Raw genomic sequence first — 15,000 nt, forward strand, 5'->3', positions numbered from 1 at the left:
AGAAGAGTTTGGTAGGCAATTTTTTTTAAACAAATATTTATACACATACATAAATATATATAGAAAGAGATTTGTGTTTACTATAATCTTTTTACACAAATATTGCGCAAATATAAATCATGTAGAATATCTACTTGCATATAATTACACGTAATAGTTAACTAAAGATGGTCACCCTATCAGAAAATCGAAACAAACTAGTAGGGAATTAATTAAAGTGAATGTTTAAAAGAATATGCAAATTAGCTAGATCCTTTGCAGATGAATGCACTTCAGCGATTCATATATAACAATGTTGTATTTTCTTTTTTAAATAAATAGAAAAAAAGGGTCTTTAAAATATGAATATTGATACACACACAAAAACCCCCTCAAATCCATAGGAGTCTAGATTTATATTTTACAGTTCCTTCAATATCATTGTATTTTGACTTTTAGCACCATGTTAAAGTTTTACCTTTAAGCCGTGTTTCAGTCCTTCGAGTTCATTACATTTAAATGTTACTAGCGGTGGGTGGGGGGAGTTTACGCGGACGTAAAATACGCTTAAATATAATATTTAAATTTGTCCAGATTTCGTATATATTATTATAGTCGTGATTTCAAAAGTAAAAAAAAAAACAAAGTATTTTTGTGCCATCAGCTAGAATCGAAACCGAAAGCAAAACGGTAGCATTCAAAACTAGTGACGTCACCACTGCAGCAACGTGACACACGTACGAACTGATTAAAAATAAACTAAGATGAATGTACAAATTGTATAACGATTTAAAAAAAAAAGGTTTTTGGCCCTTTAAAAACAATTTTAACCGGCTAAAGACACATAAAAGAGTGACCATAAAAATCCAATCATTTGAGGGCCCCTAGCGCCACTTGGTTTGAAAATATGGAAACAGACAGACAAACAGAAACTAGACAGCGAGTTTTATAAATTAGATTATAGCATTAACCTGTTCTAATTTTTTATACACACACACACACACACACACACACACACACACACACACACACACACACATATATATATATATATATATATTCTAAAGAAGCTTTCAGTGTTATATCTTAAAAATGCAGTTTAAATTCCTAGGGATACAACTTCAACATATTGCAGACATTCCACTTACAAAAGCCGACTGATATCTAGAAAATTCACAATTAGAAAAACGGTCTATTCATTTTTTTTTCTAGTTTTTTGCAGACTGTTATTCTCTCATAACAGTCTGCAAAAAAAAATAAAGAATAAAAATAAATAAATAAATAAATAATGCACAAATTATAAAGCTACATCTGAAAGGATTTCAAAACAAATAAATGAATAAAAATAAATATAAAGTAATATATAATACCACTAGCAGGCCGCCCGACATTGTCCGGCCATAAAATACGCTTAAATATGATATTTTGATCAATGCAGATTTCGTATTTATTATTTTACTAGCGGGGCTGCTCGGCGTTGCTCGGGATCGTATAAACAATCGAAAAATTAAAGTGAAATTTTTATATAATTGTTATTCTTTGGAGAGAGACATTTTTAATGACTATGTATCATTTGCTATTCGAGCAAAAGAATATTTTATCTACCCTAGGACGGCTATTCCACATGCATGAAATAATTGTACCTTCCCTAGAACAGGTAATTTACAGAATGTATATGAAATAATTTTACCTTTTTTGGACGGGTAATTTACAACACATATTTAAAATATGTTTACCTACCTTCGGACGGGTAATTTATAAACATATATGAAACAGTCTAACATACTCTCAACAGGTATTGTACAACATATATGAAATAATTTCTCTTTCCACCAAGGCTACCATAATTTTAAGAAAATTGAAATCATTTTTAGAAGATGGATCATTAGGATTTCCAAATTAATACATAAATACATTGTGTTGGTTAATGCCTTCGCAACCCTTGCTTCACCATAAATTTCAACATTACAGTGTTTCTTTTCTTCCTCACTATCGGCACTATTATTGTAAGAAAAATGATGTCATTTTTGGAAGATGTCTCAGCAGGATTTTAAAATTAATGCATAAATACATTGACACAGTTAAGTGATTAGACAACCGTTGCTTCATTATCAAATTCCACATTACTCTGTTTCATTTTGTGACCACTACCGACAACAAATTATTTTGGAAAAAAGACGCCATTTTCGGAAGATTACTCTGCGGGCTTTACAAACAAATAAAAAATACGTTGAGAAGCTTTGTGATAAGGGAGCCCTTGCTTCACTACAAAATTCCACATTACTGTGCCCTTTCCCTCCCTACTACTGCCACTATCATTTTAAGTGAAATGATATCATTTCTTGACCATAACTCAGCAGGTTTTCCAAATAATTACATAAATGTATTGACGATGAATGACCATTAGGCAACTTTTACTTTACCACAATTGTCAATATTAATATAGTTCTCCCCCCTTTCTACCACAACCGCCAACAACACATTAGTAAGAGAAACGATGTCATTTCCGGAATATGATTCCATAGTTATTCCATATTTTTGGAATATGACATTGTGGGAGATTGCATAGTGACCCCAAAATGGACATTACTGTCTCCAGCCCCACCCCAAAACTGAAGGTTTGTTAATTCATAGAGAACTCCAGAGCACGTTAAAAAGCAGCATAGCCATGTCTTTTTACTCACCACTAAAACTGTGACGTCATTCTCCGAAGTTAACATTGAAAATTCAGAAAAATATTGTATTTCACCTAAAGAAAGTGATAAATTGTCATGGCAAGTGCTCGGCTGAGCTCCAATCTCTGCCCCCCTCGCCAATCTTTCCCGAAAAACACCCGTCTAGCTGAAACCACTGTCAATAATTTTCCCCACTCTTTATCTGTGTTTAAATCAAAATGTAGATTCCATGAACAAAGTTTCTTTCTTAGAACTGCACACCCGTGGAACTCTCTGCCACTTGCCTGTTTCCCTCCTGACTTCAACTTGGAGGTCTTCAAGTCCAACATAAACAAATTCCTGATGAACCGCCCCCTTAAGTAATGACACTTTATCAAATCTCCGATACTAACTATTACTACGACACTATCTCATTTATTACTGTACACACAATAACCCTTATCCCCGAGTGGCTTCTTGGCCTTGATAAGTGGTGACCTCCATGTAAAAAGGGCTTATTATTTCATTAAAAACGCACCAATCAATTAACTCACATTTCATTATTTTCCATAATTCTTGGATATGTTACTAATTTCGACAATCATTTTTCATAATTGTAACCCACATTATCGCTCCCTCTTACGAAAAATAATAAGTTTGATGTATTTCTTGGTTGTTTATTTCATTAAAGAAACACAAATCAATTAACTCACATTACATCATTTTTCATAATTCATGAGTATGTTACAAATTTGGACAACCATTTTTAGTAATTTTGACCTAAATTATCGCCGCCCCTTACGAAAATAATAACTTTTATATACTTTCTTGGCTGATTATTTCATTACAAACAGACCAATCGATTAATTCACATTTCATCATTTTTCATAATTCTTGGATATGTTACTAATTTCGACAAGTATTTTTCATAATTAAAACTAACATTATCGCGCACCTTACTAAAATAATAACTTTGATATATTATCTGGGTTTATTATTTCATTACAAAAACACCAATCAATTAACTCATATTTCATAATTTTTCATAATTCTTGGATATGCTACTAATTTCGACAATAATTTTTCATAATTTAAAACCACATTATAGCCTCCTCCCCTTATAGAAATAAAAGCTTTGATATATTGTCTGGGTTGATTATTTCATTAAAAAGCCCCAATCAATTAACTAACATTTCATCATTTTTCATAGTTCCTGGATATGTTACTAATTTCGACAATCATTTTTTATATTTGTAACCCACGTTATCGCCTACCCCCTTACTAAAATAATAAATTTTGATATATTGTCTGAGCCGATTATTTATTACAAACAGACTAAACAATTAACTCACATTTCATAATTTTTCATAATTCTTGGATATGTTACTAATTTCGGGAATACTTTTTACAATTTTGACCCACATTATAGCCTCCCTTACAAAAATAATAACTTTGATGTATTATTTGGCTGTATTGTTTTATTACAAACACACCAATCCTGGATATGTTACTAATTTTTCATAATTTTAACCCCGATTATCTCCCCCCTTTCGAAAATAATAACTTTGATCTACCGTCTGGATTGATTATTTCATTAAAGAAACACCAATCAATCAACTCACATGTCATCATTTTTCATAATTCTTGAATATGATACTAATTTCGACAATCATTTTTCATAATTTTAACCCACATTATCACCCACCTTACAAAAATTATAACTTTGATATAATGTCTGAGTTTATTATTTTATTAAAATCACGCCAATCGACTAATTCATATTTCACCGTTTTTCATAATTCTTGAGCGTGCTAATTATTTCGACAACCTATTTTTATAATTTTGACCTACAGAACCGCTCCCCGCCCATTTGTAACTTTGATATATTATCTGGGCTGAATATTTCATTACAAACGCACCAATCAGATAACTCGCATTTCATTATTTTTCATAATTCTTGGATATATTACTAATTTCGACAATATTTTTCATAGTATTAACTTACATTATCGCCCCTTCCCTTCCAAAAATAAGACCTTTGATATATTGTCTTGGTTTTTTTATTTCATGACAAACACACCAATCAATTAACTCACATTTCATCATTTTTCATAATTCTTGGATATGATACTAATTTCGAAAATAATTTTTTATAATTTTAACCCACATTATCGCCCGCCGCCTTTACGAAAAAAAATATCATTGATATATTGTCCATGCCGATTATTTCATTAAAAAAACACCAATAAATTAACTCACATTTAATCATATTTCTTTATAACTGGATATGTTACTTTCGAAAATCATTTTTCATATTTTTAACCTACATTAATGACCGCTGCCCGTTACTTAAATAATAACTCTTATATATTGTATGGGCTGATTATTTCATTCAAGAAAACACCAATAAAGTAAATCACATTTCATCATGTTTCATAATTCATGGCTATTTTACTAATTTCGACAATTATTTTTCATAATTTTAACCCACATTATCGCACCTTCCTTATAGGAAATTATAATTTTGATATATTATCTAGGTTTTTAACTCAGATTTCATCATTTTTCATAATTCTTGGATATATTACTAATTTCAACAATCATTTTTCATAATTTTAACTCACATTATGGCCACCCTTTACGAAAATAATAACTTTGATATATTGCTATGCCGATTATTTCATTACAAACACACCAATCATTTAACTTACATTTCATCATTTTTCATAATTCCTGGATATGTTACTAATTTCGACAAAATTTTTTCATAATTTTAACCCCTATTATCTCCCCCCTTTCGAAAATAATAACTTTGATCTACCATCTGGATTGATTATTTCATTAAAGAAACACCAATCAATTAACTCACATTTCATCATTTTTCATAAATCTTGGATATGTTACTAATTTCGACAATGATTTTTCATAATTTTAACCCACATTATCATCCCATTACGAAAATAATAACTATGTAATAATGTTTGTTAAAAATATACATGAAATAAAGTAATGTTTAAATCGTAATCTGTTTCAGCCATTTCCGGCACTGATTTCTTATCCCTCCCTCCTGTTAAAAATATACATTTAATAAATTAATGTCCAAAACGAGAAGTTGTAGCCATTTCTGGGACTGACTCTATATCCTCCTCCCCTACTGTTAAAAAAATGAAATATAATGTTTGATTTGTAAACTGTTTAGGCCATTTCCTGGACTGATTTCATACCCCACCGCACTGTTAAAAACATACATGAAATAATGTAATGTCTAAATCCTATACGGTTTCAGTTTTTATATATATGATAAAATAATTTTCAGATCGTAAACTACTTCAGCCATTTCCGGGACTTACTCCATATTCCCCTCCCCACCTCTTAAAATATATGCTGTGTAGGTTATTTTGTATTTTTGTTTTAAAGGAGGTAATGCCTGGTAGAAACCTATATTACGCTTACTTGGCCTTTTGGCTAAGATCAAAGTGTAGTATCTATCTGACGCATCATTTCAGCGAAATCATCTACTGGCCCCCTCTCCATGAACAGAAAAAGTGGTGGTAATGCTTGGGAGAATGAACAGGCACTAATTCACCACACCCCAACCTCACATAAAAAAGAATGTTTGGCAATCCCTGGCGGCCTCCAGAGTACTTTTAAAAGCAACATATTCGTGCTTGTGTCCCCCCATCATCAACACACGACGTCATTTCCGGAAAATGACTAAGTTTTTCGAAATACATGATTTCATTATAAATTGTTTGTATTTTTTTAATATGGGTACTACACTGTAGAAGCACCCTATTTAAAATCCATGTTATTCAAAAAATAAATATTTCAAAGTGCAGTTAGTGATTAGGAAACACTTGCTTTATAATAAACTAATCAAGAAATTTATGTAAGATTTCATTTTTTTTAATACAAAGACATTAAAAAAAGTGGTAGTGTCATCAGTTAGAACTGAAATCTATATCTATCTATCTATCTATCTATCTTCTATAAATTCGTTTTTTCTTTTGTGTGTATTGATATTCATATTAAAAACTCTGTTTTCTATTCATTTAAAAAGGAAATACAATTGTCTTACATGTGGATTGTGGAATTGCATTCATTAGCAAAAGATCTAGCTAATATGCATATTCTTTTAAACATTCATTTTAATTAATTCCTTATTAGTTTCTTCGGATTTCTAATGGGATGATCATCTTTAGTTAACTATTACGTGTAATTATATTCATGCAGATATTCTACACGATTTATACTTGCATAATATTTGCATAAAAAGTCTATAGTAAACACAAAATTGTTTCCATATATATTTATGTATACGTATATATTTTTGTTTAAAAAAATTTGCCTAGCAAACTCCTCCTAGAGTTTTTGGTCTACAGACATGAAACTTCATATATAAGGTATTTGAATCCATGCAAAACTTTATATTTGGGGTTTAGCCCGAAAAAATTGTTGCAAAAGTGTGAAAATTAAAAAAAAATTAAATTCGCCCGGTGAAGGTCGAACGCCGGCATTACGAATGCATGACGTAGTAGCTATTGGTTCATGTTTTAATTTTTAGCCTTGCAGTAAACATGTTTTCATAGTCCAGTCATTGACGGCAGAGGCAGAATAAATCGTGAGCTGAACGTTTTGGTTTCGATTCTCAGTGGTGGCGCATGAGTCTTTTTATGTACTTTTTAAATCATTACTATATATTGCACCAAATCTATCTATTTATGTATCTATATATCTATAAAAGTGAACGTGTCTATGTGTCTGTCTGTCTGTGTGTCTGTGTACATTTTCATTCGCAATAACTCTGTTAATTTTCCGTCTAGAGACTCGAAATTTGATATACAAGGTACTGAGATTTGGAAAAATCTATGTGATCGGTTTTCGGCCAGAAATTTGGCTGTTAATGGATCAAAGTTCAATGATTTGACCTTTGAGAACTCTACCAAACTCCTCCGACAATTTGGGGTCTAAACACTTGAAATTTTAGATAAAGGTTACTTGGACATGGATCTAACTTAATAACTCGATTTAAGCCCCAAACAATAAATTTTAAGGGGTCATAATAGGGGTAAAATTTAAAAAAATTGACCGTTTTTTTTTTTTGGCTCAGCATACACCTCCAAACGCCAGCCACCCATGCTGGTATATCTATAAGAGTGAACGTGTCTGTCTGAGTGTCTGTCTGTCTGTATACATTTCCCTACGCAATAACTTCGTCAATTTTCAGTTTACAGACTCAAAATTTGATATACAGCGTACTGAGATTTGGGAAAATCTGTGTAATTCGTTTTCGGCCAGAAATTTAGCTATTAAGGGGTCAAGTTCAACGATTTGACCTTTGAAAACTCTACCAAACTCCTCCGACAATTTTGGGTCTAAACACTTGAAATTTTAGATATAGGTTCGTTGGACATGGATCTAAGTAAATAACTTGATTTGAGCCCCAAACAATAAATTTTAAGAGGTCATAATAGGGGTTAAAGTTTAAAAAAAAATTGACCTCTGCGGTCTCTACTAAATTACTCAGACAATTTCTGGTCTTAGAATTTGAAATTTTACATAAAGGGTAATCAGAGATAGGGCAAGATTTTTAATCGGTTTGGATCAAAAATTTTTAGTTACCAATATATAAATGTATGTATGTATGTATGTTTGCATGTCTGCCTAAAAGTTTCGACAGATGCGACGAATTTTTACAAGATCAGTATTGTTTTGAAGTCGACCGTTCAGACGACAAATATCGAAAAATTGGCTAAAAAAATTAATATCTTCGTCTTCAACTGGCCACTTTTCTACAGGTGGGGGAACGCTTTTTTCACCGATATTTTTGAAAGTCATCCTCTCCTTTCGATTTTCTAGCCTTAATTTAAACATACGTCACATCCAGTTTGTGCGGTGGTCGTAATAGTAAAGACGTCAGTTTTTTCCCGTTCTTTTCCTCTTTCACGGTATAGATTCGAGCCTGCCTTCCCACTAACACTTTGTTTTTTGTTTTTTTTTCTTAACATACACATCCAAAAACCCGGGCAACGCCGGGCTTAAATGCTAGTATGTATATACAGGTGAACGTGTGTGTGTGTGTGTGTGTGTGTGTGTGTGTGTGTGTGTTACTGTGTGTGTGTACATTTCCCTACGCAATAACTTTTCAGTCTACAGACTCGAAATTTGATATGCAGAATACTGAGATTTGGGAAAATGTTTGTAATCCGTTTTCGGCTGCAATTTCGCTGTTAAGGGGTCAAGTTCAACGATTTGACCTTTGAGAACTCTACCAAACTCCTCCGACAATTTTGGGTCTAAAATTTAGATATAGATTTCTTAGACATGGATCCAACTTAATAACTTGATTCGAGACCCAAACAATAAATGTTAAGAGGTCATAATAGGGGTCAAAATTTTAAAAAAATTGACCGCTTTTTTTTCTTCTCAACATACACCTCAAAACACCCGGGCAACGCCGGGCTGAAATGCTAGTATATATATCTATAAAAGTGAACGAGTCTGTGTGTGCCTGTGTATGTACATTTCCATACGCAATAACTCTGTCAATTTTCAGTCTACAGACTCGAAATTTGATATATATAAAATATTGCAGCTAAAAATAAAATTTGAATATTGATAAATATTTTATTTATTATTTGCATATGTTGTTGTTTATTGTTGAGTTAGAAAGAATTAAATGATCCTAATTATGATATAATAAAATTATTAATTTTTATGTAAATTATAAAATTATTAATTCCATCTACTAAGTAACTAACTAATGAATTAATTTTATTCAAACAATTTTCACTACATAAATATATGCAAATAATAGGGGGGAAATAAGTTCAATCCAGCGACTGACACCCTTTCTAACTCAACAATAAACAACAACATATGCAAATAATAAATAAAATATTTATCAATATTCAAATTTTATTTTTAGCTGCAATATTTTAAGTCTAAAAAATTCTTATTTTTTACTTTACTAGAATATCTTGTTCTTTACTAGAATATCTTGTTCTTTACTAGAATATCTTGTTCTTTACTTTTCCAGGTTGAATTTCTTGTCCTTTACTTTTCCAGGTTTAATAAAATCTTCAGAATATTACTTTTCATGCGCGCATTTTTCCATATAATATATATATATATATATATATATATATATATATATATATATATATATATATATATATATATATATATATTCAGTAAATTTACAGGGTTTTCTTCATCATTGTAGCGAAATCAGCCAGCCGAAATGTTGATATTTAATTTTAAAAAATACGATAACTACTTACATTTTTTGTCAATTTCAACAATAAGCAATGTTATCTACCTAATTGTCATGTCACACTTATTTAACTCTTCCATTATTCACCGAAAAAATGATTTCGGCTATGTTTGTTTTGTCACGTGACATGTGACATAAACACAAGGGATATAGTTAAATTTTCCAATTTCTTCGAAAACTATTTTCTTTAATAATTAATTTCTACCTCATCGTTTTTCGTAAGTTTTGGATATTTTCATTATTGCGACATAGCAATTCAGTACATACTATTGGTTTCAGTTGAAAATCAATACATCGATTTCTGAATTTAGCTACACTAACGAGGATGCACCAAAATATTTATGGATATCCTCATTAATTATATATGAAAGCAATATATTTTCACTAAAAAAATGTGCGAAAATAAGGATATTTATTTGAATTAAAAAGAACAACAGTTTGCCAAACTATTTCCATTTTTTTAAAAACTTATCCTACAACATTTTTACATTCTTTTCTTCTTCCATCGTTCGTTCTGAATTGTCATTACGTTTTTGGTTAATTCTTTAAACAGTTTAAAATTTTTCTGTCAATTTATTTTTGGTAAAACAGTATTCTTTCATACAAAAAGAAAATCAGCTAAATGTTTTAATTTACGAGATTATCCAGTACGTGCCCACATGTATATCTATAGTAAAATTAAACTGTCATGTTTTCCCCTCTGTAAACCTCAGGAAAAACGGGTAGTGAACGTGAATTAAATGATTTAAACGGATATACCATTTTAATTTAAAATTTTGCACTTCACAATTTACTTGGCGTTTGCAATAACCATTAACAGACTCAGGAAAATTTTTTACATTTGTGAGACTTACATCTACACTCTGATTCCTTCTCATATGTTGCGTGTTCGATAGTCGGAAAATCAGACAATCTCTACACCTGAACAGAAAAAGGAACACCTCAAAATATTGTGTAGCCACAAATATTGAGAACATAAACATGAGAAACATACATTTTGTCTTTTTCGTATTTTGTGTTCCATTAAAAAAACTGAGCCACAGCAACGCGTGACCGGGTACAGCTTTATATATTACATAAATTTATTTTTCGACGGAATACTCAAATTCAATAGCTTCGCTATAATATTCATTTGCTAATATCTTTCCTCTGATAAGAATAACGCATTTCTTTGAAGCTCCGCGGATTATCTCGATATCTATATATATCTATATATATATATATATATATATATATATATATATATATATATATATATATATATGAACACAAATTTAAGACTATAAATTCACGTAAAATATAACTTACAGTCTTAAATTTGTGTTTTTTTAATGACAACATCTATTTGCTATTTTAGTTGTATTGAGCTTTTTATTTGGTTAGAATTACTATATATAATATTAATATTTATATTCACTTTAGATTTACAGATGTTTTTGGCTTTATTTGTACTTTTTGATTTTACATACATACATACATACATACACACATACATACATAGCTTCATTCAGTCTTAACAGACTATGGATACCCACCGTAAGGGTGCCTGTGCGTGAAATTTTTGTGGCAAGAGTTGGACAATCACCAACCACGCCTTTCCTGAGTCGACATCGTTGAATAGCAGTGGCAAGTGGAGGTTCAGGTTGACTGCAAACAATGCTGAGATAAGTGGAACGCACATACAGCGCCTAGAATTTCCAAATGGTCACCCATCTGGTACTAGCCAGGCTTAACGTTGCTTAACTTCGGTGATCTGCCGAGAATTGGTGTGTCAACGTGATTATGCCGACATACATACATACATACATACATACATACATACATACATACAACAATCTACGACTCATTATTGTTACTAGACGTCGCAGGACAACTCATTATCCATTGGTTCATTCATATGGATCCTATCATATTATTGTTGCCATTTAGTTTTCCTGATATATTTCTAGTTAGAATTCTTCCTATGATTTACTTACGTGAAGGTTGGCAACATACAATGTGTAAGTGTTTCTAGGAACGAACTGGCGCATCCAGCATATAAGTCCGTTCCGTTAACAACGACCGTCACCCCCCGGACAACTCTGTTGATCGTGTATATATGCATATAAAAAATAATTTTCTTGATATTGTGTACATAATACTGTTCAACAATGTTTGCTTAAATAAAATAATGCTGTCTAAATACACCCCCTCTCTCTCTATTTATATGTGGGTGTGTGGGTGTAAGTGGTTGTATGTATGCGTGCATGTATATGTATATATAAGAAGAAGAAGAAGAAGAAGAAGAAGAATTGATGGAAATAAAAATTAAATAAATTACAATATTTATTAATTCAGCAAAAATTCAAACAATCAATTATAATAAAGAAAAGAAAAAGTTTAGCCAATTGATTTTTGTAGATATTTTATTGTTATCGTTATAATTCGTTGTTTTAATTTCGTTAGATTAATAAATATTGTAATATAATTTTTTCATCATCAATATTTTTGTTTGTTAATTGCTACGTTGAGATTTCCATTATCTCGATAGGTTCTAATATAAAGACAGTAATAATCTTGTTAACAGAATCAATCCAAGACGAGACATCTTACACACACGAATGATTTTATGTCCTGGCATATCCCATAAAATGATTATTAAAATGACAAAGTATTAACTTGAGACAAAATCGTTTTATATTTTCTTTATTTTATTTGCGGAATATTATCCTCATCTTCACCACGTTTCGGCCTTCTTCAGGTGGTTGACCGCAACGGGATAGGGATGCTGAGTCTCCATCATCAGTAATTACTGCCTTCCATAGTTGTTGTCGTTTCACCATGTTTTGGTCAAATAATTCTCTGTCCAGGTTTGGGTAGGATTGAAATCGCTATCTTCAGACAATGCTCACCTGGAACCGTACAGATTCAATGCCTCTATCCACTGCTAGGCCAGAGGAATAGCTGGACGAAAGGTTGTGAAACCACAAAAAACTATGAAGATGAGGAAAAGCAAATAAAATAAATAAATATACAAATTTCTCATCTCAAACGATTCCAATAAGATATAATACCATTTTACTTGTTCGATAATTTAAGATGATTGACAATTGATAGTTTTCGAAAAATAACAACAAAACAAAACAAAAAAAAACTATTACCAATGACGATTTTGTATCTGTCTCTCAGAAGTCGAAACTATACTATTACTTCTAATATTGCACGTTTTTTATGCTTAATTCAAAGAATAGGGTGTAGTATATGCCCTGCTGTCATAAAAAACATTATACCAACTTTCTATCTTATTTTTTTTTTTTGGAGGGGTTGTGCATTATCTGTTGAGATGTCTTTAGATCAGAGTCAAATGAATTACCTCCTCTAATCTAAGCGTTCGTCAGTAAGATGATATTACAATCAGCTGTTTATGAACAAACGTAACTCTAACATGACACACACACACACACACACACACACACACACACACATATATATATATATATATATATATATATATATATATATATATATATATACACTAGCAAAAGTATCCGTCGTTGACTGGGTTCAAAAACAGCCTACAGAAAATGGACTCTGATTGATGAAAGTATGATAGGTTATGAAAAGGAAGGGTTGTAAAGAAATAGCTTCGAATTTGGGGGTATCAAAACCAAAGCAAAATATGATGAAAGTAAAAATAAAATAGATAAACCCCATAATTTATTATACCATACCTGTTCACACTGAAACACTTATCACAATATTCTGTGGATTTATATTAAAAAACCTTGTTAAACTTTGTGACATATTTCCATTCTATGGAGGTCAGGCGCGAACGAACACCCCAAAATTTTATTATACCATATTCTTCAAACTGAAACATAATTATCAAAGTATACTTACGTAGATAGATATGAAAAGTCTTTATTAAAGTTTGTCCCTATTTCTATTCCATGGAGGCCAGTCGCGAACGCAAACCCCACAATTTTATTATACCATCCCTATTTAAGTTAAAACATACTTATCAAAGTATTATTATGTACATCTATATCAAAACCACTTGTAAACGTTTTTTTTTTTTAATATTAAAATTTTTTATTTCCATACTTTGTGGACCAGGCGCGAACGCAGACCCCACAATTTTAATGAACCACCGGTCTGCCAGATCAAACATACCCATTCCTGTGTCTCGATACATCTTCTATCATTATATGTAATCAGTTTTTTTTTTAAATAGTCAACCATATAGGAGCCTATTCGTGACCACACACACACACACACACATTTAGCTTTATATTATAGATATATATTAGTGTTGGGACGATTAATCGTAATCAGGATCGTCGGAAATAAAAAAAATAAAAATTGTGGGGTCTATCGGAACCGGCACCAGAATCGGAAAATTTCTGCCTATTTTCCGATGCCAAAAACGATTCTTTTAATTTTATTTTTATTTGATTTCGTTTAAAACAAAATCTTCTACTGTTAGTAGTAATAATAAAATGATAAATAGTTATTGAGTTTAAACTAACAGTAATAATATAATGGATCACCTTCCCAAGTTTTTTTTTTTTTACGTTTGAGAAAATATATGCATATTAAACATATGTTTTTACTATAATCGGGGAAAAAATAACAACTTCATGGTTAAATATTTAGAGATTTATGAAGGATCGGAATCAGTAATTGTATCAGAACCGGGAATTTAGTGCAGAATCGGTAATTTTATCGGAATCGGGAAAATATTAGAATCGTCCCACCACTAATATATATATATATATATATATATATATTTGGACGATGTCAAAACATCGTTAATTCATTACCCACACAGCATCAGCCGTATAGCGTAATGGTGAGAAGCCTTGACTGTCCTTTGGGCGGTCGGATTTCGATCCTGGCTTGAGGCAGTTGCCTGTTTAGCCGCAGTGATGAGTTGTGAAACAGCGAAACAGTACTGTTTGTGGATGATTATATATATATATATATATATATATATATATATATATATATATATATATATATATATATATATACGTGTGTGTGTGTGTTTGTGTGTGTGTGTAACACAACTATACAATCATAGGGAGCATATTGTTATTAACTTTAGTAATT

The 15,000-nt window shown here is 31.2% G+C and overlaps 1 protein-coding gene across 6 annotated transcripts in view; it reads right to left on the minus strand.

Moving 5' to 3' along the window:
• Nucleotides 1-15,000, minus strand: part of LOC145252711 (uncharacterized) — a 1,486,750-nt gene that overhangs the window by 442,260 nt on the left and 1,029,490 nt on the right. The window lies entirely within an intron of this gene.

The sequence above is a fragment of the Euprymna scolopes genome, chromosome 29 (assembly GCF_053919585.1).
Source record: "Euprymna scolopes isolate OS-2025 chromosome 29, ASM5391958v1, whole genome shotgun sequence".
In the NCBI taxonomy this organism is placed as follows: domain Eukaryota; kingdom Metazoa; phylum Mollusca; class Cephalopoda; order Sepiida; family Sepiolidae; genus Euprymna; species Euprymna scolopes.